This window comes from Anser anser (genome assembly GCF_964211835.1).
Source record: "Anser anser genome assembly, contig: HAP1_SCAFFOLD_73, whole genome shotgun sequence".
Lineage (NCBI taxonomy): Eukaryota > Metazoa > Chordata > Aves > Anseriformes > Anatidae > Anser > Anser anser.
In genome coordinates this window covers 504,872-527,006 of record NW_028154151.1, presented here as the reverse complement: position 1 = coordinate 527,006, position 22,135 = coordinate 504,872, and the positions used below count along the sequence as shown (strand labels likewise).

Below are 22,135 nucleotides of genomic sequence, written 5' to 3'. Positions count from 1 at the left end.
TATGGTATTGGTTACAGAGTGTTTCTAATAAGGTGTTAGGGTTTTAAGGTTTCAGGGCTAAGGCACTAGGGTTGGGTTTCAGGGTTAGGGTTTCCAGGGTTTAGGGTTAGGATTTTAAGGTTGTTAGGGTTGGAGTTATAAGGGTTAGGGTTTGGGGGTTAGTGTGTTAAGGTTTTAAAGTATTTTGTGGTTTTAGTGTTGATAGGGTTTTTAGGGTTAGGGTCTTAGGGTTTTAGTTATGGTCAGGTATTTAGGGTTAGGGTTTTAAGGTCTTATTTTTTTTTTTTTTAAGGTTAGGGTCTCCAGCGTTAGGGCTTTGAGAATCTTTACGTTTTGGGTTAGGGTTTAGAGGGTCTTAATTTTTAGGGTTAGGGCTTTTAGGCGTAGGTCTAGTGTGGTAAATTTTATCGGGTTAGGACTGTAAGGGTTTTTAGGGTTAGGGTTTCTAGGGTTTTTTGGGGTAGGGGTTAGGGTTAGATCCGTGGGAGCCGTAGTGTTAGGGGTAGGGTTCTTAGGGGTAAGGCCCAATATTAGGGTGGAAGGCCAAACTAAGGGGGGAGCCCCCCCCAAAATTGAAGGGTCGAAGCCCCAATTTAGGGGAAGAAAAGTCAAAATTGTGGGGTCCCCCAAAATTGGGCGGAAGAACTTTTAATATTAGGGGGGAACCCAAAAAAGGAGGGTGGGGGACTCTAAAATCGGTTGTGTCCCCCCCAAATTGGTTGTGTCCCCCCCCAAATTGGTTGTGTCCCCCCCAAAATTGGTTGTGTCCCCCCCAATTAGGGGAGGAACCCCCAAAATTGGGTGGGCGAACCCCCATATTGGGGGGGCAGAACACTTAAATGGAAGTGTGAAATTCCAGAATTGAATGTGGACCCCCCAGAACAGTCTTCAGGGGTTTAGTGTGGTAAATTTTATCGGGTTAGGGCTGTAAGGGTTTTTAGGGTTAGGGTTTCTAGGGTTTGTTGCGGTAGGGGTTAGGATTAGATCCGTGGTTGCCATAGGCTTAGGGGTCAAGGTTCCTAGGGGTTAGGCCTAATATTAGGGCGGAAGGCCAAAATAAGAGGGTGGGAGCCCCCCCCAAAATCGAAGGGTTGAAGCCCCAAGTTAGGGGAAGGAACGTCAAAATTGTGGGGTCCCCCAAAATTGAGCGGAAGAGCTCTTAATATTGGGGGAAACCCAAAAAAGGAGGGTGGGGGACTCTAAAATTGGTTGTGTCCCCCCCAAAATTGGTTGTGTCCCCCCCAAAATTGGTTGTGTCCCCCCCAATTAGGGGAGGAACCCCGAAAATTGGGTGGGCGGACCCCCATATTGGGGGGGAAGAACACTTAAATGGAAGTGTGAAATTCCAGAATTGAATGTGGACCCCCCAGAACAGTCTTCAGGGGTTTAGTGTGGTAAATTTTATCGGGTTAGGGCTGCAAGGGTTTTTAGGGTTAGGGTTTCTAGGGTTTGTTGGGGTAGGGGTTAGGGTTAGATCCGTGGTTGCCATAGGCTTAGGGGTCAAGGTTCTTAGGGGTTAGGCCTAATATTAGGGCGGAAGGCCAAAATAAGAGGGGGGGAGCCCCCCCCAAAATCGAAGGGTTGAAGCCCAAAGTTAGGGGAAGGAACGGCCAAATTGTGGGGTCCCCCAAAATTGGGCAGAAGAACTCTTTAATATTAGGGGGGAACCCAAAAAAGGAGGGTGGGGGACTCTACAATTGGGGGGGACCCCCAAAATTGGTCGGGTCCCCCCAAATTAGGGGAGGAACCCCCAAAATTGGGTGGGTGAACCCCCAAATTGGGGGGAAGAAGACTTAAAAGGAAGTGTGAAATTCCAGAATTGAATGTGGACCCCCCCCCAGACCTGGGGAGGAATCCCCAAACTTGGGGGGGACCCCCAAAATTGGGGTTAAAGCCCCAGATCCCGGGGAGCTAAGCCCCAAATTAAGGGAAGGAACCTCAAACATGTGGTGAGAACCCCAACACTGGGGGAAAGAACCTTAATATTAGGGTGGCAGGCCAAGAAAGGATGGTGGGGGCCTCCAAAATTGTGGGGGGCTTGGAATTGGGGGGAATCCCCCAAATGGAGGGGGAACCCCAAAAGTGGGGGGGGGGCGAAGCACCAAATTAGGGGAAGGAACCCCAAAATTGCGGGGAAGAACTCTGAAATGGAGAGCTGAAAACCCGAAATTGAGGGGAAACCCCCCAAAACGGCGGGAAAACCCTCCATAAACACGAAACCGGTAATGTAACAGAGCTGCGAGGCTCAATTTTCTGGGGAGTGCTGGGAAATGTAGTTCTTGGCCACCGGGTTTCCGGGAGTCCATATTGTTTTCCCAGAGCATGCCGGGAGATGTAGTTCTCGGACACTGGGCTTCCGGGAGGCCATGTTGGTTTCCCATCTTTGCTAGACTCCGGGTGCTCTGGCTTCACAGAGAAACCCCCAAACTGAAAAATGTACCTGCTAATATACTGGGCTCTAAATGTAGCCCTGGGTTAACTGAATAACAATCCCTGGGTAAGATTGAAGTGCAGGAGGGGTTGGCTACGGTTTTAAGAGCCGGTTTGCAGAAAAGGGATTTCCCATTAAGAAATGGCATATACTGATTGTTCTCTTCCTTGCTCTGCCAAGACCTGAAGCACATCTTGGAAGCCAGGCAGAATCCGTGGAGCCAATGGAGTTCTCAAGCTCGACTTCAGCTTCTTCCCAGCTAGAAGAAGCAAGGACACGCCGGCTGAGTTCCACAGGCAACGCGCCCGTATCTGTAGACGAGGATTTAGAGACGCTACTTTGGGAACTCTCAGACGGCATACTGGAAGCCGAGCTCGACTTGGACCCAGGGAAGGATGAGGATGACCTCCTCCTTGAGCTTTCCAAGATGATTGATGATTGAACTGCATAGTCCTATGGTATATTAAAAAAAAAAAAAAAAGAAAAAAAAAAAGAAAACAACTCTTCTTCTTGTTGGATACCCTGAGGTGATCCTTTTTCTAACTGAGGCTTTGCAATGAGACTTAAAGCACAGTTGGAACTGGTAGAAATTGGCAGGATCTGCACTCAGTTGTCCTAAGTTTTCCTGCTGGTCAGAGTTAAGGTCTTGTGCATGGTTCCGTAACTATAGGTGGCTACCTTTGATATCAAGAGGACAAAGCACTTGTTTCTTTTGGCACAGAAAGATGTCCATCAGCACGCTGTGGTGGCTGTGAATTGACGTAGTGATGGAGCGATGCTCTGAAGGCTTAAACGGAAAGCTTCTTCCTTCCGCCCCCCCTTGGCACAGCTCGATGTTGGGCACATTGTGAAGCCTGGGTGTTCTGATTTCTCGGACAGTTGATACCCAAATCCCGGAGTTACTATGTCAACTCTTGACTTTTATTTGTGTATGCCATTGTTTTGACTGCAATCTTTTCAGATGATGAAGCTGTAGAGGCGGGAGGGAGCAAAATAATTATTCTAGCGTTGTGGACCAAACATGCTGCCAGGAGTGGTGGTGGTGGGGTCAGCCCACCCGGCCTTACTTTCAATTATCAGGGATGATAAAATGGTGTGAAAAGCAGCAGCTCTGCGATACGGCTACGCTACCCCCACTCCCTTCTCTTGTGCTGTACCAAAGTTCCCCCAAGCTTTGGTTGGTGCTTTTTGCTGGTGACAGTAGGACTCCAGGGCGAGTAGTCGGGACTCTCCTGCAGTAACTGGGTCAATTAAGGGTCGGTTTAAGTGCCTCCTGGTTTTTAAAATTGCTCCCCTGAGCTGCTGGCTCTGCTGCCTGCTACAGCAAATGTTCGGGTGCCATCAGCGTCGCACTTGGGCGTGGGCACTGACCCTGCGGAGGAGAGCTGAGACTCGCGTGTATTGTGTACCCTGCCGCCAGTGATCGTTTTCCCCTAGCAGATCTATTTTGAATCATTTCCCTAAATTTTAGAGGAACTTTAGGCTCTTTGTGCTATGATTTGTGAAGCTGTAGGGGCCCTCAGGCATTTGCTGCTGGCAGAGGAAAACCGCTTGTCGAATTTGTTGTAAATACTTTCTGTTTGGACAACAACGCCTGTGTGTGTGTGTGTGCGTGTGTGTGTGTGTGCGCGTGCCTGCTTTGACGACCCCCTGCGACGCCCCAGCTCCGCGAGGGAAGCTTTGAAGCGGCTCTGGGAAAACCTCTGCGGAAGAAACCGCTGCTAGTGACTTGCGGAAAAGGGACTCCACAATCAGTGAGATTGTAAAGTAGGTATGTTTATTCAGCGCTGGGCAGCACGGGAGGTCGTGGGCATGAAGATTGATGACTCTTCCTCGTCACCGCTAGTTGACCTCTTGTCTTTGCACAGACTCAGTTGCTCCTTGGCTCTTGTCCACCTGCAGGACCAGTTTCTCCCAGTTTCTTAAGACAGGCTCACTCTCTTATTAGGAGACTGACCTTGGTAAGGGGCCCAAGGCTTCTTGCTTTAGTTAATTGGCACAATGCACCATAGTTAGCAAAGACGCTAAGTAGCATCCTAGTTTAACGCTGTCAGCGCTCTATCTCTACTTGATAAGATTCTCCTAACTCCCTCTCTCACTGGAGCCCACGCAGCACTCCGTCCTGCCGAAGGACTTCACGGGGACTTCTGCCGGCTCCGGGTGCCCGCACACAGACAGAAATGGCTTTGAGAGAAAACAATCAGGAGGAGGAGAGCTCAGAGACTGCGGCCGGCTTCGGCCACCTTCCCCTCGCTTTCCCTCTCCGTGTTCAAACCGAGCACTGTTCTGCCGTCAACCTTCGCTGCCTCTGCCCGCGGCGCTGGGCTTTCGCGTGTGCCATTGCTCCTCTACATATTTTATCCTTCCTTTTGTAAGGAATGGTCCAGCAATTCGTGTCACTAAGGGATTTGAAGGGTTAACATCGAGGCCCGGGTCTAGGTGATAAGAGAACAAAGGGGTTTTTAGGGAAAAGTGCTGACTACTGCAGGGGATGTTGCTAGAGTTTCTGAAATCCGGCGCAGAGGCTCCCAAACGAGGAGGAAGGGGGAGCTGAAGGACAATTGAAGGACAAAAGCCTGGGAGGAAGACAACCAGCATTCAGCCCGAGCAAGCCCCGAGAGACCACCAGAGACTGGTACGCAGGCGCCCCTGGGAGGGGTTTCAGATTCCGGAAACCAATTCTAATAACCCTGCCTCTTCTCGAAGTAGTAATGAATATGTATTAGCCTGGGAGCATCAAAACCAGCCGCCTTAAGTAACAGGTGTGCGTCCTGGGGGAGCAGAGACTCCCGGCGCACCCAGCGCTGCTTGCTTGCCTCTATTCGTTTAATAAATTGTAAACTTTGATTGTAATCCTATTTGGGACTCAGCCATTTATAACACTTTTTATATTTGTATTTTATTTAAGGCTGTCTTGCCCCCCTCCCCCCCCCAGCCTCGCTGCTCACCAATAATGCTAGCGCAGGGACCCCTGCCTGCAACCATAGAGACGCGGTCCTCCCGGCCTGCTAGAGCGGCCCCCCACGCTCCTCCAGCATCCCAGCGTACCTTGCGCGCTCCCGCCCGGCCTCAGGGGCTTCCGGAGGCGGCCCAGCAGGGGCGGCGGGAGCAGCGAGGCGGCGGCAGCCATGGCGTACCGCGGGCAGGACCAGAAGGTGCAGACGGTGATGGTGCAGCCCATCGTAGCCTTCCTGCGGCTGGGGAGCGACGGGGGAGCGGGTGGGGGGCGGCCCGGGCCTCAGGGGTCTCGGCCCTGGCCTTGAGGCCTTGTCCCGGGGCCCTGGGGCCTCGTTGCAGGGTTTGAGGCCTTGTCTTGAGGCCTTGTCCCGGGCCTGGAGCTCTTGTCCCCGTGCTGAGCCCTTCACGCAGTGCCCCAGAACCTCATCTTCCGCTACCTGCAGAGCGTGAGTAGCGCGGGGAGAGGACGGGGAGGGGATGGGGATGGGGATTTGGGGGGGGTGGGGGGAGCAGGGAGGGTCCGGGGATCTCCCTCGCTGAGTTTTCGGCTCCCACCCGTTGCTCGGGGCAGGTTTGTGGGGAATGGAGAGCTGTGCGGCGTGCTGGTGGGTACAAGGAGCTGCTGCGCAGCCCGGCGTTTCCCCCTCGTGTTAACGGGAGTGGGATCGTGCAGCCGGGCGTGCAGGAGTGTTCCCTTGTGACTGGAAACGTGTCCTTCAGCAAACGTGTAGTATTCACCCAGTCATATAAGACTCTAAAATGTCAGACTGTTAATTGAAACTGCCCCTGAGAGTTGCTCCTTGGAGTGTTTGGGAGCTCTAGCGGCTATGGTTAGCGGGTATTTCTGAACACACGAGAGAGAACAAAACTGCTCGCGGTGTTTGTGTTCCAATTTACTCTCCTCCTTCGTTCTGCAGAGCTCAAGGATCCAGGTGTGGCTGAGCAAGTGAACGTGCGGATAGAAGGCTGCATCATCGTGAGTGTCAGCACGACCCCACGTTACATCGTTAGTTTGTTTTCCCTCATTCACAATCCTATTTTTTCTTGTCAAGAAAAACTAGCCCAAGGGAAAAAAGAAATCGTGCTTCTCTAACAATTAGTCTTCGTTGTCCAGCCTGGGTCAGCAAAGCTGACGATGGTTCGTGTTGTTGCTGAACTAATTGCCACTGTTGCCGATTTGTAGGGCTTTGACGAGTACGTGAATTTGGCGCTGGACGACGCAGAGGAGATTCACTCCAAGACAAAATCAAGGAAACAGCTGGGTGTGTCGTGTGTCTGTGCAACCCGAGTGACGCGCGGTCTGAAACCTGCCCGGGTGAGCCTTCTAGGTAGCAGCACTGAGACGTACCAACCGTGTGACGAGCCTTGCTGTTGAAGTTCAGTGAGCAATTCCTGGCTACATCTCTGTCCCTGATGATTTTTGAGCTGCTGATTTTGCTGAATGAAGGAGAATCTGTCCCTGCCTGAGACCAGTTCTGGTCTTTGAAACGTGTAATACCAGGCGGCCTGCACTCTGCGTGATGGGCAAAACCCTGCTCAACCACACGAAACACTTTCTGAAAACACGAGATTATTCTCAGGTTCTGGGCTCTCTCTAATCCCCTCTTTCCCTTCTCTGTGCTGCAGGCCGGATCGTGTTAAAAGGGGACAACATCACTCTTCTACAGAGCGTTTCTAAGTAGAATTTGCCATCCTTAGAACAAAGGTGGCTGCCGTGCTGCGGAGTGACTGAGTGCCAGGGGAACGCGGCCCGCTGGTAGATAGGAAGTTATTTGTAACTGGGGTTGCATGCTGAGGTCAAAAGTCTTTCCTTTGTGGGAGCGAGTTGTTTGTAGCTTGAAACAATACGTGATGTATTTCACAAATAACCATTTTTCACATTAACTGTAAATGTAAACACAAATCTGCTTGTTTTCAGTCTCTTCCTTCTGTGAATGGAGAAGGAGGAGAAATATAGAAGCGTGGGCTTTTCTTTTTGCTGTGGATCTGATAAGTTTCGATAACGCTATGTGCTTTCTTGACCATTACATCTGCGTTATGTGGCCAGGGTGGACTCGTTCAGGGCACGGAAGCCCCACACAGTCCTTGAGCTAGCAGGGTGCTAAGGAGGGTGTTGGAGATTTTGCATACAATTGCAGCCCTTTGTTGCTGCAGTGACAGGTTCCTCAGATTCTTTCTAAACAGGGTTTAGCTTGTTGAGAATCTTTTTGGGAGTGTTTATTGTGGATCAGTCAGTAAAAGTATCTTAGTGGGCCCGTGAGGGATTTGGGGCTGTGGTGCAGTAACCCAGTGTTTACAAGTGTTACTGCTATGCATGCTTGTCCAATAACGTCTCCAGATCAGAGAGTGAGAGCGGGCAACTGGTTTGGATTAAATCTGTCACTTCTTGCTGCTTTGGACAGAGCCTGTAGATTAAACCCTTGTGCTGTTCAATAAGCTGGGGTATCAGATGTGTCGGTTGGGTTTTTATCATTTGATTTATTTTTTTTATCCGTTTGGAGATCTGTCTTTTCTATTTAAGTTTCCCCAAGAGAGCTGAGTTGCTTGATGCATCGACCAAAGAGAAGTTCCCCGGCTGACTTGGGACAGCCAGTCCCCTCGTTTTTCTGATCACAAAAAAAAAAAAAAAAAAAGAAAAAGAAAAAAATCGAAGAAGAAAAATTTTGACTGTAACTGTAACTCAGAAACTAAGATTACCTAAATGGAGAGAAATGAATTTTGATGCACAGGCTGTGCTAGAAATCTGTTAATCAGCATTCAGTTTTTCAAAACTTCAATTTGTGTATCATCATCATGAAAATTAATAAATTCAAGGTGGGAGATCCTTTCCTGAAAGGGAAGGACAGAAATACGAGTCTTGCTGTGGGGCCTACCCAGCGCAGTTCTGCCATTCCGAGAAGTAATACGTCAGGAGTGTCACAGCAGACGTTCCCAGGAAGAAACCTTTGAGGGGCAGCATGACACACTTGATTGGCTAAAGCAGCTTCAGCTGGACAGCCTGCTGCCGGGATGGGTAATTCTAAGTTGTGTTCAAGTTGCTGAGTTCCTTTCAGCATGTAGTAAAGATGTAACGTGCCGATGTCGTTTGGGAACAGGAGGCATTACGTGTCACCAGCAGTGGGCATGTAGGGAACAAAACAGTATCTTACGAGGTCCTCCACATCTGCCTTTCATTTTGTCCTTGGTTTGCCAGCTGGAGCTTTCAGGAGGTGAGGAAGGAGGCTGTCCCAGTGAATAGTTCAGGTGTTGCAGGGTATTTGTGATGCAGTGCTTGTAAAATTTACCTGCCCGCATCTCCTGTTACAGGCAGCCCCCCGCGGGCCCTGTGAGATGGGGAGCTGCTGCCCGGGGTTAGGCCCAAGGTGCCCTGTCAGGCCCAGGGCCGCCCTTCCCCTCGCCCTGCCCTTCCCTCCCGCTCCTCAGCCCTTGCTCAGGCCTTTTGGGCCGTCTGGCCGTCCGTCTGGCCGTCTGTCCATCCATCCGGCCGTCTGGCCGTCCATCTGGCCCTGTGTCCCCCCGTCCCACCGCCCTGCCCCGTCCCTGCCGTCTCCCTAGGGAAGCAAAGAGTCCCTGGGCTGCCTTCAGGGGGGAGGTTCTGCTCAGGAAATTAAAGCTTCCCCCTTAACGGGCGCCTTGCGAGTTATTTTGAGTTCCAACCTTCTGCCTTCCTTTCGTAGCAGTGCCTCTGAGGGGTGCGCTGTAAGGTAGCCGTCATCTGGCGCGCTGCTCCTGCGTTTCCCAAAGGAACTGCCTTCGGGATCTGACTAACTCTGGATGCACGCGGTTGTCACCTTAATTTCTCCGTTAGTTTGCTGAAAACAACCCGCTTGGGTGACCTTTGTGTTTGTTTCTTCAAACTTGGATCGAGGAGGTCTCTGTTTCCTTATGTTGATGTTCACGGCGAAAGTGCAGAAGGGATGCTTACTGTTGCCCGGGTCAGTCCTGTTGCCAGGATGGGAATGTTTAGCCTACCGGCCCTCTGGTGCTGTTAGGCTGCACTCGGAGTGTGAGCTCTGGGCCTTATTTGGAAAAGACTGCGTTATTTGAGTGTACAAACCCGAGATATTCTGCGGATAGGTGATTCTCAAACCACGTCAGAACCACCGCTGTGACGTGTGCTGGAGTCGGACGCGCGTTTGACTGATCAGGCGGAGCAGGTGAATTGAATTTGTTGCTGGATGGCGAGGTGTTCTGGGGGAAGAGCTAGTCTAAGGAAAACTTCCTCTTACTGCCCCTTCCCATCTCAAATGGCCACTGCCTGGGGAAATTGCTTCTTTATGACATTAACTACAACGTTACAGTGAGGATGAGGAATCATCTTTACTCCCATAGTTATTTGCTGCCAGGCCGCAGCATTGATTTCAGAGATTTAAAAAAAAAAAAAAGGAAAAAGAAAGGAAGTATGTATTCTTTCACATACTCTCTTTTCCCTGAGAGTAAATGTTGTAGCTTCAGCAGTACCCTTCCTCTGGAAACGATTCCCAGTGCCTGCTCAGACACTGGGGAGTAAAATGACAGAACAATGGAGGAGAGCCACCCGATATAAAGAAAGGAAAAAAGGGGTTATGGATGAAGGGAAAGCAACTACATAAACAATTGGTGCTATCTAAAAATTGGTTAACGGTTTGGGACCTGCAGGTGCTGCCTACACGTGCGTGTGTTGCAGTCGTGCCTGTTGCCACTGCGCAAAATGGAGAGAGCTTCTTTGTCGAATGCAGCACGTTAAAGAATGCGCCATCCCTCGTGTGGGACTTCTTCCCCATTGATCTGTGGTTTACCTGAAGGTTTACCATAACCTACATAAGTTTCAAAAGCAAGCAAACAACCAACCAAAAAACAACACCAACATTAAAGAGTGGCAAGGCAGATGCTCATCTGGGGACTCTGACTCATCGGTGACATCACCAAGCAAAGCATTGTGAGCGCTTCGGGTCGGGGCTGCTGTGGCGAGCCTCGCAGCCGGGAGGGAGAGCGGGTACGGTTCGCCTCTGGTGGGTCTGTGTCAGCCCTCTGCCCTGGTGGCTTCGTTAGCAGTGAGGGTTTGACTGCTGTGTTCCCAGCTTTCGCTTCTGCACCGACCGTGTGGCAGAGCCCGCAAGCTGCTTCCTCAGCTGGAAGAGGAAGAGGAGTGACCTCAACTGTGCCGAGGTAAAGCAGAACCGTTGAAAAGATTTGTCAAAGATGCGGCTGGTACCAGCGCAGCCGCTGCAGCTGCAGCAGGTCCTGGAGCATTGGAGAAGATAGAGAGGGGTTTCTTCGTGAAAAGAATGCTGTGAAAGTGTTTTCACGCCAGAAATTAGGAGAAGCGCCTCTGTTGTTTGGATATCCTCTATTGACCTGGCACACGGGCATTACAGCATACCTGGCACACTCTTTGTATTGTTTGTAAAAGAAAAAAAAAAAAAGTGTTTTAGGGCAGGCCAAAAACCTGCCTTGGCACTTCCACATTGCAGCAGTGCTTGCAGGCCGTGCATCCTGGATGCCAGGCAAGGATCTAAATCCGATGGTGCTGTTGGTAACGTGAAGTTCAGGAAGCACTTCTGGGTTTTTCTGCTCTTCCATGTGAATTTTTGCCCTGTGAAGGTGGTGTACTGAGCTCTTTTCTTACCAACAAATAGGTTTAAAAGCAGTTACAGCAAGGATGAGCTGTGTTAGCAGGAGGCTGTTCTGTGCTTTGACCATGGGAAGATGAATGGTTTACCTATGCACCGTTAAATATAATTTGACACCTAGCACACAACACTTGCAGCCTGTGGGGTGCTTTAACAAGCAGGTAAATCAGCGGAGACTGTTTTGCAGCAAGGCTGATGCTGGGTGATTAAAAAGCAGGGTCACAACAAGGATTTATGCTGTTCTTTCTTGCTTGTCATCCGACTGTCCGCTTACACTGTTCTTAAAATAAAAAACCACCAAAACGGGGTAAGCATCTTTAATACCTTTATTATAAATGGAAGGCACAAAACAGGCCAGCAACAGAGACTGTCCAAGAGAAAGACTTTGTGCTTTATAAACAAACAAGAAATTACCCTTAGGTAGGTGTGATAATCCTTCCCTAATGCATTTTTTGGAGTGCAAAAATATTTTGTTCCCTTCTTGCTCTTCTCTCCAGGACAAAGGCAGAATAGCCAACTGGAAAGTTAGACCAGGGAGGTCAGTTTGTTCCATACTGAGAAAGACAAGCCTGTAAAACAAACTAGGCAGGTTTTCTTTGGACTAGTTATCTTCCTTCAGCAAAGGCAAAGTTTATGACACTTGTTGGCATGTATTTCCAGACCCCCAGCTACCGTGACTGTAGTGCATCTGTAATTCTTTTGTACAAAAAGAGTTCAAAATCTCGTAACGCAAAAACTTTACTAGCACTCTGGAGAAAAAAGAAATCTAAAAATCTTGCCAACTTCTATTACAGACCTGCTGAGTGCACCAGAGTTACTCATTTTTATTCAGGCTTTCAGGGGCTAGTTCAGTTGGTTTCTGTTCAGCACTTGGATCGCCATATTGGCAGATGTCAGTTTAAAAAAAAAAAAAAAGCTTTGGAGATCTTTTTTAAAATGTGACTGCTTTTTATGGCATTTAGGGCTGTGAGGTATCCTTGGTTTTTGCTTTCTTCCCATTCCTTAGACCAGATCCATTCATATCCTGAACAGCGTTCTGGGTCTGTTCAGGAAAATGGAAGGCAACAAGCAAAATGATGAGCTCCTTGGGCATTCAAAAGAGCTCAGTCTGGAAAAGATTTCAAGTCCAACTTCCATGCTAAGGAGCACCAGTAATTTTTAGAAGTAGATGCAGAGGAATCTGCATGGCACTAAGTGTGTTTCTGAAGGTGCTAAAGGTCAGAAGTGACGATTCCTCTCAATACTAAAGAAGAGAAGGAAACCTTGCACTTAACTACTGTTTTTATTCCCTTTGTCAAGCAGTCAAAACCAACAACTAATACGGGAACCCAACTTTTCCCCTCTTTACTTTAGATTTGGGAAAATTCCCTGCCAAAATAATACTTCCTGGAAAATTCACTAGTGTTTGTGTGAGTAAAAGGTTCCAACCTTTTATTATTAATTTGTAAGAACTATTTCATCCGCTTTTGTCCAGAAGAGTCAGAAATAATTTGCACAGAAATGTGTAGCATTTTAATGAAAGGCTTCAGAATCACTCTAATTTGAACTTTATCTGGTCTGGTTGCAGGTTTTATGACATTTAGTGTCTTAAAAAAAAAATCAAAATATCTGACTTCACATCAGAAAAAAAAACCTGCTTGTGGCTAAATAAAATCTGTTGCAGCTCTGGTCATTGAAAAATCATTGGCTGTTAAATTGGACCTAAGTCATCTTTTCTAACCTTTCATGATCTTGCAGCAATGGATGATGATGGATATATGGATTAGGGAACAGCACGTGATGGCAAACCTGTGGTATTTGCTACAGCGCAGAAAGAAAACAAATTGCTTCCAAAAAATCAAACTAATTCAAAATTCTTGGTATCATGCAGCCATGCCACTGGCAAAGTGAGCATTGCCCTGCCTCTCAAAGCTTGCTGTATCCTTGATCTGCTGCCTTCCTGCTGTTAATTGATTGCAACTCTACGTGTCTGATCAGGGCTACGAGTTGTTCTCCATATGGATACCATACGACATATACTGTGCACGCTTGTGTGTATAGATATGTTTATCCTGTATGCATGTACATATTTGATCTGGATAGGCTGGAGCGATGGGCTGAGGTCAACTGTATGAAGTTCAACAAGGCCAAGTGCCGGGTCCTGCACCTGGGGCGCAACAACCCCAAGCAGAGCTACAGGCTGGGAGATGAGTGGCTGGAAACCTGCCTGGCCGAGAGGGACCTGGGAGTGTTGGTTGACAGTCGGCTGAATATGAGCCAGCAGTGTGCCCAGGTGGCCAAGAAGGCCAACAGCATCCTGGCCTGTATAAGAAGCAGTGTGGCCAGCAGGTCTAGGGAAGTGATTGTGCCCCTGTACTCGGCTCTGGTGAGGCCGCACCTTGAGTACTGTGTTCAGTTTTGGGCCCCTCGCTACAGGAAGGACATGGACGTGCTCGAGCGAGTCCAGAGAAGGGCGACCAAGTTGGTGAGGGGTCTGGAGAACAAGTCTTACGAGGAGCGGCTGAGGGAGCTGGGCTTGTTCAGCCTGGAGAAGAGGAGGCTCAGGGGCGACCTTATCGCTCTCTACAGTTACCTTAAAGGAGGCTGTAAAGAGGTGGGGGTTGGTCTGTTCTCCTACGTGCCTGGTGACAGGACGAGGGGGAATGGGCGAAAGTTGCGACAGGGGAGTTTTAGGTTGGATGTTAGGAAGTACTTCTTTACCGAAAGGGTTATTAAGCATTGGAACGGGCTGCCCAGGGAGGTGGTGGAGTCAGCATCCCTGGAGGTCTTTAAAAGACGTTTAGATGTAGAGCTTAGCGATATGGTTTAGTGGAGTACTTAGTGTTAGGTCGGAGGTTGGACTCGATGATCTTGAGGTCTCTTCCAACCTAGAAATCTGTGATACTGTGTGATACATATGTATGCATATTTGTGTGCTGGCCCCCAGATCACTCATGGTATAAAGCATTGGCCTCGAAGGCATACTCATCAAAATATTTGGTAGATCCTCCTTTTTTTTCTAGTTCCCTCAAAATGAGAGAGTTTTTACGCGCTCTCTGTGTCAAAAAGGCAAAACTTCTGATTTCCACTGTCGCTCTCGCTAACTTTCTATCACTCACTCCTCGTGTGTGTGTCTAAACACATATGTGTGTATGCGTATGCAAATTTGTGTATTTCTGTGCACTGGTGTGTTTTTTGCTGTACAGGTAATAAAGACGGGGAAAGGTTTTAGTGTTTTCTTAATAGGTGAAGAAATCTTGAAGACCAGAGATTGGAACATACTGAATTTTGAATTAAAAAAAAAAAAAAAGTCAAATTTTCTGGCTGTGGAAGATGGAGCCTCATTTTTGCAGCCACTTTGAATCACGAGTTCATCTCTAAATGCACTGGGTTTTTTTGTTTTCGTTTTGTTTTGTGTTTTTTTTTTTTTGGTTTTTATTTTTTGAAGAGCTAACTAACCCTGGCTGTCTCCAGTCTGAGAGAGTGTTCAGATGGACTTGCTTCCTCCATTAGTTATAAGCTGTTTAAAAGCACATCCTATGTTTGAATTGTGGATGAGAGGCTCCCTTGGCAAAGTGAGGAGGCAAATTCTTCCTACCCCTTTATCATTAATTCACGGATTCAGTGTTGGTTCGGCCTCCAGGAGAAGTTAACTGGAAGTCTTTGAAGATCGATAACTTTGCTGAGGTTGTCCAGGTAGGTGAACTCGAAGACCCACAGTGACTGGAACGTGCTATTTAATGCGTCATACTGCGTTCTGTAGAAGTTACTCGTAGCCATAGTTGATCATTGCCTTGCATGTATGATCAGGTGGTTTTTGAAGAAGTGACTCCATTTTCAGGCTTCCGGATGTGCTCCAAGGCATATTATTGAGGACGTGGAAGAGAACACTTGCTGACAAAGCTCCTGGCAGCTTTACAGAACTTTAGTTTAATATTGTGTTAGTTCCCGTAACAGCTGATTTCAAGGCATTGCTCTCCTCAAGAGACTAATTTGATGAACAGAAGAAAGCTGGAAAAATGCTTGTTACTCATTATTTTTCACTTGTTGGTACTTTCTTTAGGGTTACTTTTAAAAAGAAGATTTCACTGATCACAAGCCAGTGGAAGACTTTCAGCCCAAGCAAGGGTGAAGACAGCTCTCTCCAAGAGCAGAGGAAGTCCCTGTGGAGAGAACCCGAGCTTGTTATCAGAACTTGTCGGCATGTCTAAACAAGGAGACGATTGCTACTTCTATTTCTATTCTACCTGTACCAAGGTATGGCTGGGTTTCTTTTGCTTTGCTTTGCTTTGTTTTTTTGTTGTTTTTTTTTTTTTTTCATTTTTTTCAGGAAGGGGTAGAGTAGGAGGAGGAGGCACACTGGTCTTTGGTTAACGTGATAACCAGATAGATTCTGAATTCAATTGTAGCAACCTGAAGCAGTAGCATGGACGTTTTTGAGGCTGTACTATATTTTCCTTGTTGGTTTCCTTTTGGTTACAGGGAGACAACTGTTCCTTCCGCCACTGTGAAGCTGCTCTGGGGAACGAGACAGTCTGCACGCTGTGGCAGGAGGGTCGTTGTTTCAGGAATGTCTGCCGATTCAGACACATGGAAATCGATGTGAGTGCCTAAAGATGTGTTCTCAAAATAAATCAACAAAAGCATTTTTCAGTGCTGTAGGTGTGCTGATTGTGCTTTTGCAGGATAGAGTCCTTTGCTTTGGAATTACACTGGTTTCTGTTAGCAGGGGAGGGGGTGGGAGGAAGGAGAGGGAAATAAAATCAATGCCTTAGGTATGTCTTAGCAAGATTTTCTTTTATTAGACGCCGACAGTATTTTCTCAACAGATGCAGAATAACCGCTAACTAGACTGCTAAAACCTGCTGGAGCAGGGGGGTAATAAACAGGCTGTACTAGCCTCCTGAGAGCAGGCTTGATAATGATCTATCAGGTCTCTTGTGTCCCGGAGTCCTTCAGATAATGCTGTTCTAGCTGCCTGGGCTAGGAAGCAGTGGGGAAAGTTAAAGGTGCAGAAGAACGAAGTCTCCGAGAAGTAGTTCTGGATAGAGTTAACGTAGGCAATTTAAGATGTTCTTTTTCCCTCTGAATAATCCTAGTATAATCCTAGGTGTATTAGTTTAACCCACCCTAAACTGATGTCTGAGAGTGCCTGTCTTCTCAAACTGAATGATGACAAGGCTAAACGTGCATAGTGGTTACAGCTTCTGCAAACTTTGTGAATATGCCCGGAAATACTATACTTCCGTGATAAACTGACCTTTGGAATGATGTTTCAGCACTGTATTGTGACAACCCTATCGCTGTTGTGACCTGGAACTGTGCATCTCTTTGCAAACCTTAGGTGCATGTTATCACGAGCTTGTCTTTCTTTCTGTCTTCAGAAAAAGCGCGGTGAGATTCCCTGCTACTGGCAGAAGCAGCCAGTAGGCTGTCAGAAAGCCAACTGTGCTTTTCATCACGCAAAGGGACGTTACATCGATGGCGTCTTCTTACCACCAAGCAAGAGTGAGTTTAGGTCCTTTTTCTTTAAGTATTGAAGAATTAATTTTGCATATTACTTAGTGGGTGCCAATAGTGTAGGAGACATCAGGTAACCGTCCATTTGTGAGTGCAGGAAAAGGTCTGCAGTCCTAGGTGGTCAGCTAAACCGAGTGTACTGCTGCTGTACTGCTGGTATTTGTTTTCTGCTTTCATGCTCAGCTTCTCTCTGCTTTGTGTGATATTTGCCTTGCAGTTTGCTTTCTGTTGTTTCGTCTTCTGCTGGGTGGTAGGGAGATGTGTTGTTGTTTGAAGGCAAGTCATTGTTCACGGTGTAAACAGTGGCGGGATGGGCAAAAGGAGATGCTGCATTCATTGCCTGTGCAGGTTATCTGCCTTAGCTACCATCTTCGTGCATTGTGGTCAAAGTTTTAAACTGCCATATTACTGATGATCCTCCTCTTCCTCTAGCTACACTGCCAAGTCCGCCTGAGTCCGCGGACGATGATTTGAAAGTGGCTCAGATGTCACTGCAGCAAAACAAACTTTCTGTCCAGTCCAATCCCTCTCCATAGCTAAGGCGGGTGATGAAAGTGGAAAACTCGGAAAATGTCCCAAGCCCTACACACCCTCCAGTTGTAATCAATGCTGCAGATGATGATGAAGATGATGATGGTGAGCATGGTTTGGTTCTTGGAAGGAATTTGTGCTGTAAATGATTGTGTAAGTCTTTGGTTCTTGGAAGGAATTTGTGCTGTAAATGAATGTATAAATCACAGATGACCTGAGGTCTGACTAGCGATAGGGCAGGCAGTCCGCTCAGGTCACTGGTGGCTTTGTCTGGCAGTCAGTGGACAGAACCTGAAATGTTGGAGGAAAGCTTAGAACCACTCTTGGCTTTAGCTGGTCTGTTGTGTAAAGCTCTATGTGAAACTAGGAAGGAAATTCCTTTTTTTTTGTCTGAAGAGTAATATGTTGTGTAGTAGTTAAAGCTGCAGAGAGAATCTAGAGTCCTAGATGTTTTGTCCTAGGGTAGTCTACTTACGAGTTCATCAGGTCAGTGTAGCTGTATTAAAAAAAAAAAAAAAAAACAACTTTTTTATAGGAACCATGGACTGAAGTGTCATTGCATGAGCTACATAATCACGAACAATCTGGCCTATGCATAACTGAATAGATTTTTCCCCTTCAGACCAGCTTTCTGCGGAAGGAGAAGAAACTAAAACTCCCGTCCAGCAACCAGCTGAGGAAGGCCAAAATGGATTACGGATGATTTCCACTCGGAAAGCCAGTGCTACTACTGCTAAACAAGGTATTCCAGCACCTGTAGTAGGATAAATCGGAAGGAGAACTTGACAATTAACTCAAAAGCAATGTGGCGTAAAAACACAACAGAATGTAGGGGTGCTGAATGGACTCGGTTATTTCCATGATCTCATTTCTCCCTGATACCATCATGTGCCCATTGGGTCAGAAAGTTGAACTCCTTTTCTTTCCTTTTGGAGAACAAAACAGGGTCACAGCATGGAGTTTAAATGGCTGCACGTGCAGCCTGGCAACCACTGTTGAAAGCCATATCTAACGATAGAGGGATCTAATATCACGTAAATGGATTAAAATTAAAACTACAGTTTTTACCCTGAAGGGTGAAAGGAGGGGCAAAATGCCATTGATTCTATGGTTGTTTCACTTGTGAGGAGTGTTGACAGGCTTTATTCTAAATACTTCTGAAAGTTCCTGAGCACTAAGAAGCCTGAGGATCTGTGGTCCTCAGTGAGTGCCTCTAAGCCTTAGTCTCATTAACTGTTTTCTGTTTTCAGAGGACGGTCTGAATTTTGGAATAAAAACACTTGAAGAAATCAAATTGCAGAAAATGAAGGAAAAAACTAAGAGACACGGTGGTGAGTTAATATTCCCTGCTTCCTTACCCTGTTCACCTTCATCCTGTGTGATGATTTTTCTTTCAAAAAAAAACTCTTCCAGTAATACCGGGTAGCTGGCTATGCTTTGGTGAATCCAACTATTTTGCCAAAGAAGTGAAATTTGATTGGCTTCAGAATGGCAGGTGATGGTGGCTGGGAGCTGCTTGAGGGATAGACTTCCATGTTTAGCTGGGGGCATCGAGCAACCTGATTCTCAGCCAGCTGGTATTCTAGATGGGAATTCCAAGGGCAACCAGAGGCAAACTAGTCACCTCTCTTATTTGCATGCTCTGGTCACTGTATGTTTGACAGTAATGAATAATTAAAGTTTTTTGTTCTTCGTGATAGTTTTTTCTGTTTGGTAAACTTCCTTATGTTTTGCTTGCTCTGAGCAGAAGGTCCTTCAAGATCTTCTCTTCCTCCCGTCGATTCTATGATTTTTCCTGCTCCGGAAAAGGAAAATGTCCGGACAGTGGTGAGAACTGTGACACTGTCTACAGAGGAAGGTAATAATTAATGCTTTTGTTTTGATTTCATTACTCCTAAACTGGAAGGTTAAGCAAGAAGGAAGGCAATTCACCCCTGTTAGCCTCCTGGTGCTGCCGCCTTCTGTTCAAAACATGCTTTTATGCTGAAAGTCCCTGGTTGTACTGGAAAGCTTTGGTGCTCAGGTTAAGTGCAGTAGCAGGAGAAAGAAAAAAATGTGTCAGTATGCAAATAGGGGGATAACTGAAAAACAGGAGAGTAACGAGAAGAAAGAGCTCTAGAGGACAGTGCTATGTAAGAAGCAATTTCTGAAGCTTTAAAGAGGCTGACAGTGGCACGTGTGGACAGTAGTGCGATAGGAGTCTGTGTATAAATTATATTGTTTAGAGTTGTGCAAATTCCTTTGAAAGGGAAAGAAGTGAAGAAGAACTTCTACTCATAGACATTCACCTTAGAAAGGAATATTTCTCAGCATTTGTACCTAATAATATTCTGCTTGCTTATGCAGCTCTGTTCTGCACAAAGTATAGCTGTCAAGCAGACTCAGATTCATTCTCGACTACATTCAGCTGGAATTTGAGGCAAACACTGAGACTATGGATACTTTTTCTAAGTTAATTATAGTTGAAATATGAGTTTGTGTGGTTTAGCTGTCAAAACAGTGCCTTGCTGGGTTCTTTTTGGACATGGGCTAACAGTATACTATTTCTATTGGCTACTGGTTTCTATGAAATAGAAAAATTTTACTTTTGTTTTAGGGGAGGAACCTGTGGTTCGACTAGATCTTGCTGAGAAACAAGGAAAACGGAAAGCCTCCGTGGGTAAGAACTTTTTATGAGCTGTTATTTAGGTGCCGCCTTCTCTATATGACTGCATTGAAGAGTATTTTTGACGTATGAGAGGAAAATGCGTTGCAGTGGAGATCTGTGTTGACTGCAGAAATGGCAAAAAAACCATTTAGCAGCTGAAAGGCAATTTTATGAAAATATGCTTGAAAAATAGAAGCTTGTGGTTGACTGTTCTCAAATCTTCCTGCAAAGAAATGTTCTTAAAATATTCCTTGTTTTCTCCGTCTGAAGCTGATGTAAGCGCCCTTCCGGTGAAGCGCAGCCTTGCTGAAAGGCTGGGGAAGAAGGTGGAGGTTCCGGGAAATGCTGACAAAGCACCAAAGAGAGGTACAGCTACTAAACAGGCATCTGGATGTGATTCACGGGTTTTGTATTTAGGCTTTCTGTTTGTCCTTTTCCTGCGATGTTTCTTTTTGCATGTTGGCTGAGGTCTTAATCGCCGGGATTCAAAGTTACCTTTCCTGCCTTGTTTTCGAATGTGAACACAAAGTTGACGTTTATGCAGCCTCCCTAATTTGGTCTTTTTCTGTTTTGCAGTTCAAGTTCCCAAGTCTGTGAAGGAGAGGCTAGGATTACCTTCTCAACGGACTAGTACTGCGAAAGGTAACAACTGGCTATTAAATATACTTTCTCCTTCTTCCTTTCCGTGAACTTAGACCGTTTTCATACAGCCCTAAAAAGGAATTCAAATGAAAACAAAGAACTGATTCCTCTTGCTTGAGTGCTGAAGCTCTTCTGACAGCCACTATCAGAAATCTGGCTCTAGGTGTGTGTTTATTTTCCGCTTGTGCCTTGTCAAGGTTTTAAGCTGCTTCTGTGAACCATCATATACAATTAGAATAGAGCCACTGCCGGGAGCAGGAATTTGAAATGCAGTCTGAAAAAGTAATCAAGTAAACTAGCATTTCTGTGTAGCAGCTCTCTCTGGATAGGGCTGGTCTTCAAAATACAACAAGTGGCTCAGAGGAGGAGGAGAATGTTAGGCTATTGTCCTAAGATGCGTTATTGGGAACGCTCAGGCTTAGTTTTCCTTAGTACTGTGACAAATTTTGGAGACTTAAACTATTGTTGGACTCTCTTTAAATGTTGGTGCTTCTCATTTCTTGATGATGACAGGGAAGGCTGCTAAGCCAAAGGGAGAGATCCATGTGAAAACACTGGAGGAAATCCGTCGTGAGAGAGCTCTTCAGAGACGAGAATGTCAAGCCAAAGCCCAGGCTGAATGGCATGGTAAAACCAAAGATCCCAGCGCAGGGGCAAAAATTCAGGGTGAGCCCAAGAAGCAGAGCGTGCTCACTCTTTCCGGGCCCAGCAAAGTGCAGTCGAAGGAGCCGGCAGGTAAAGCCAAGCCAGAAGGAGAAGTGCGTGTTAAAACCCTGGAAGAAATAAAGCGCGAGAAAGCTCTGCGGATGCAGCAGAGTGGAGGAAATGTGCCAGCTCCCCCAGCACAACCTGGACCTGCCCCAGCCGGGCAGAAATCGTTATGGAACACAAAGCTATCAGGTAATAAGATGCTTTAATACCTGCCCCGGTGAGGTGCTTCCCATATTGAGCAAGTTCCGTTTGCTCAGGATCTGCTTTGCTTTTTCCTTCAATGCGGAGGATAAAAGAGTTTAAGGCTACAAAGTTCAAAGGCAAAGAAGGGCCAGAACGTGCAACCATGTCTGTTTTCGTTAATTACGTGATGGTATTCTGTATTTCCCACTAGAAAATTAACACACTGAGGGGCTTTTTAGTCTAATTTTGGTATTCTGTTTTTTTCTGCCATCTGTTTATGGTATGAAGTCCTCCCTGCGTTGAGTTCAAGTTCACCTTCCTCTTTGGCATGTGTTGCTTAACTTGACACGTGTATGTGTTTGTAAAGCATGCATCAGCGTCTTAATGTGGGGGGCCAGTTTCTGTCAAAAATGACAGAGGATCAAAGGCCTCGTTGTTAAGATTATATCAACTTTGTAAAATGAGATTGTGTGAGGGAGATAAGGAGGGCTTAAAGGCTGCATGCACTGCACGTTGTAGCCTTTCTCTCTGTCTCATGGGACACGAGGAAATAAACACACAAAGAAAACAAGTACCCAGCTTTCTTTCGTTTCTTCTCCTGCCAGCCAGATGTTAGGTCAGGAATGGGAGACTAGAATATGACTCTACAAATTTGGATTTTGTAGAACAACTTAATAGATTTTGTGGGACATCACTGCAGGGGAGAGGAAGCTGGTACAACAGTTGCATACACTCTCTTGTCTTACTATACCTGCTGCTTTTCCTTTCCTAGAGGGAGCAAGACTTTAAATACAAAAGCTGTCAACATTTGTGAATCTTACTAGACTTCATACAACGTCTTAGAGTATTGCTTGCACTTGGGATCGCTCTGTGTCTGAGTTTCCCTCGTCCTGGATTATGATTTACTGTAGCTATTCAGTT

At 46.7% G+C, this 22,135-nt stretch overlaps 1 pseudogene across 1 annotated transcript; it reads left to right on the top strand.

Annotated features, from left to right (window-relative positions):
* Nucleotides 1-1,109: 1,109 nt before the first annotated feature.
* Nucleotides 1,110-21,237, top strand: LOC310890488 (zinc finger CCCH domain-containing protein 11A-like; annotated as a pseudogene). Its single transcript, XR_014589256.1, has 14 exons — nucleotides 1,110-5,835; nucleotides 6,307-6,395; nucleotides 6,573-6,704; nucleotides 15,044-15,237; nucleotides 15,463-15,582; nucleotides 16,365-16,488; nucleotides 16,933-17,136; nucleotides 17,654-17,773; nucleotides 18,282-18,362; nucleotides 18,779-18,889; nucleotides 19,628-19,690; nucleotides 19,949-20,071; nucleotides 20,255-20,320; nucleotides 20,834-21,237. The product of XR_014589256.1 is annotated as a zinc finger CCCH domain-containing protein 11A-like (transcript).
* Nucleotides 21,238-22,135: the final 898 nt, after the last annotated feature.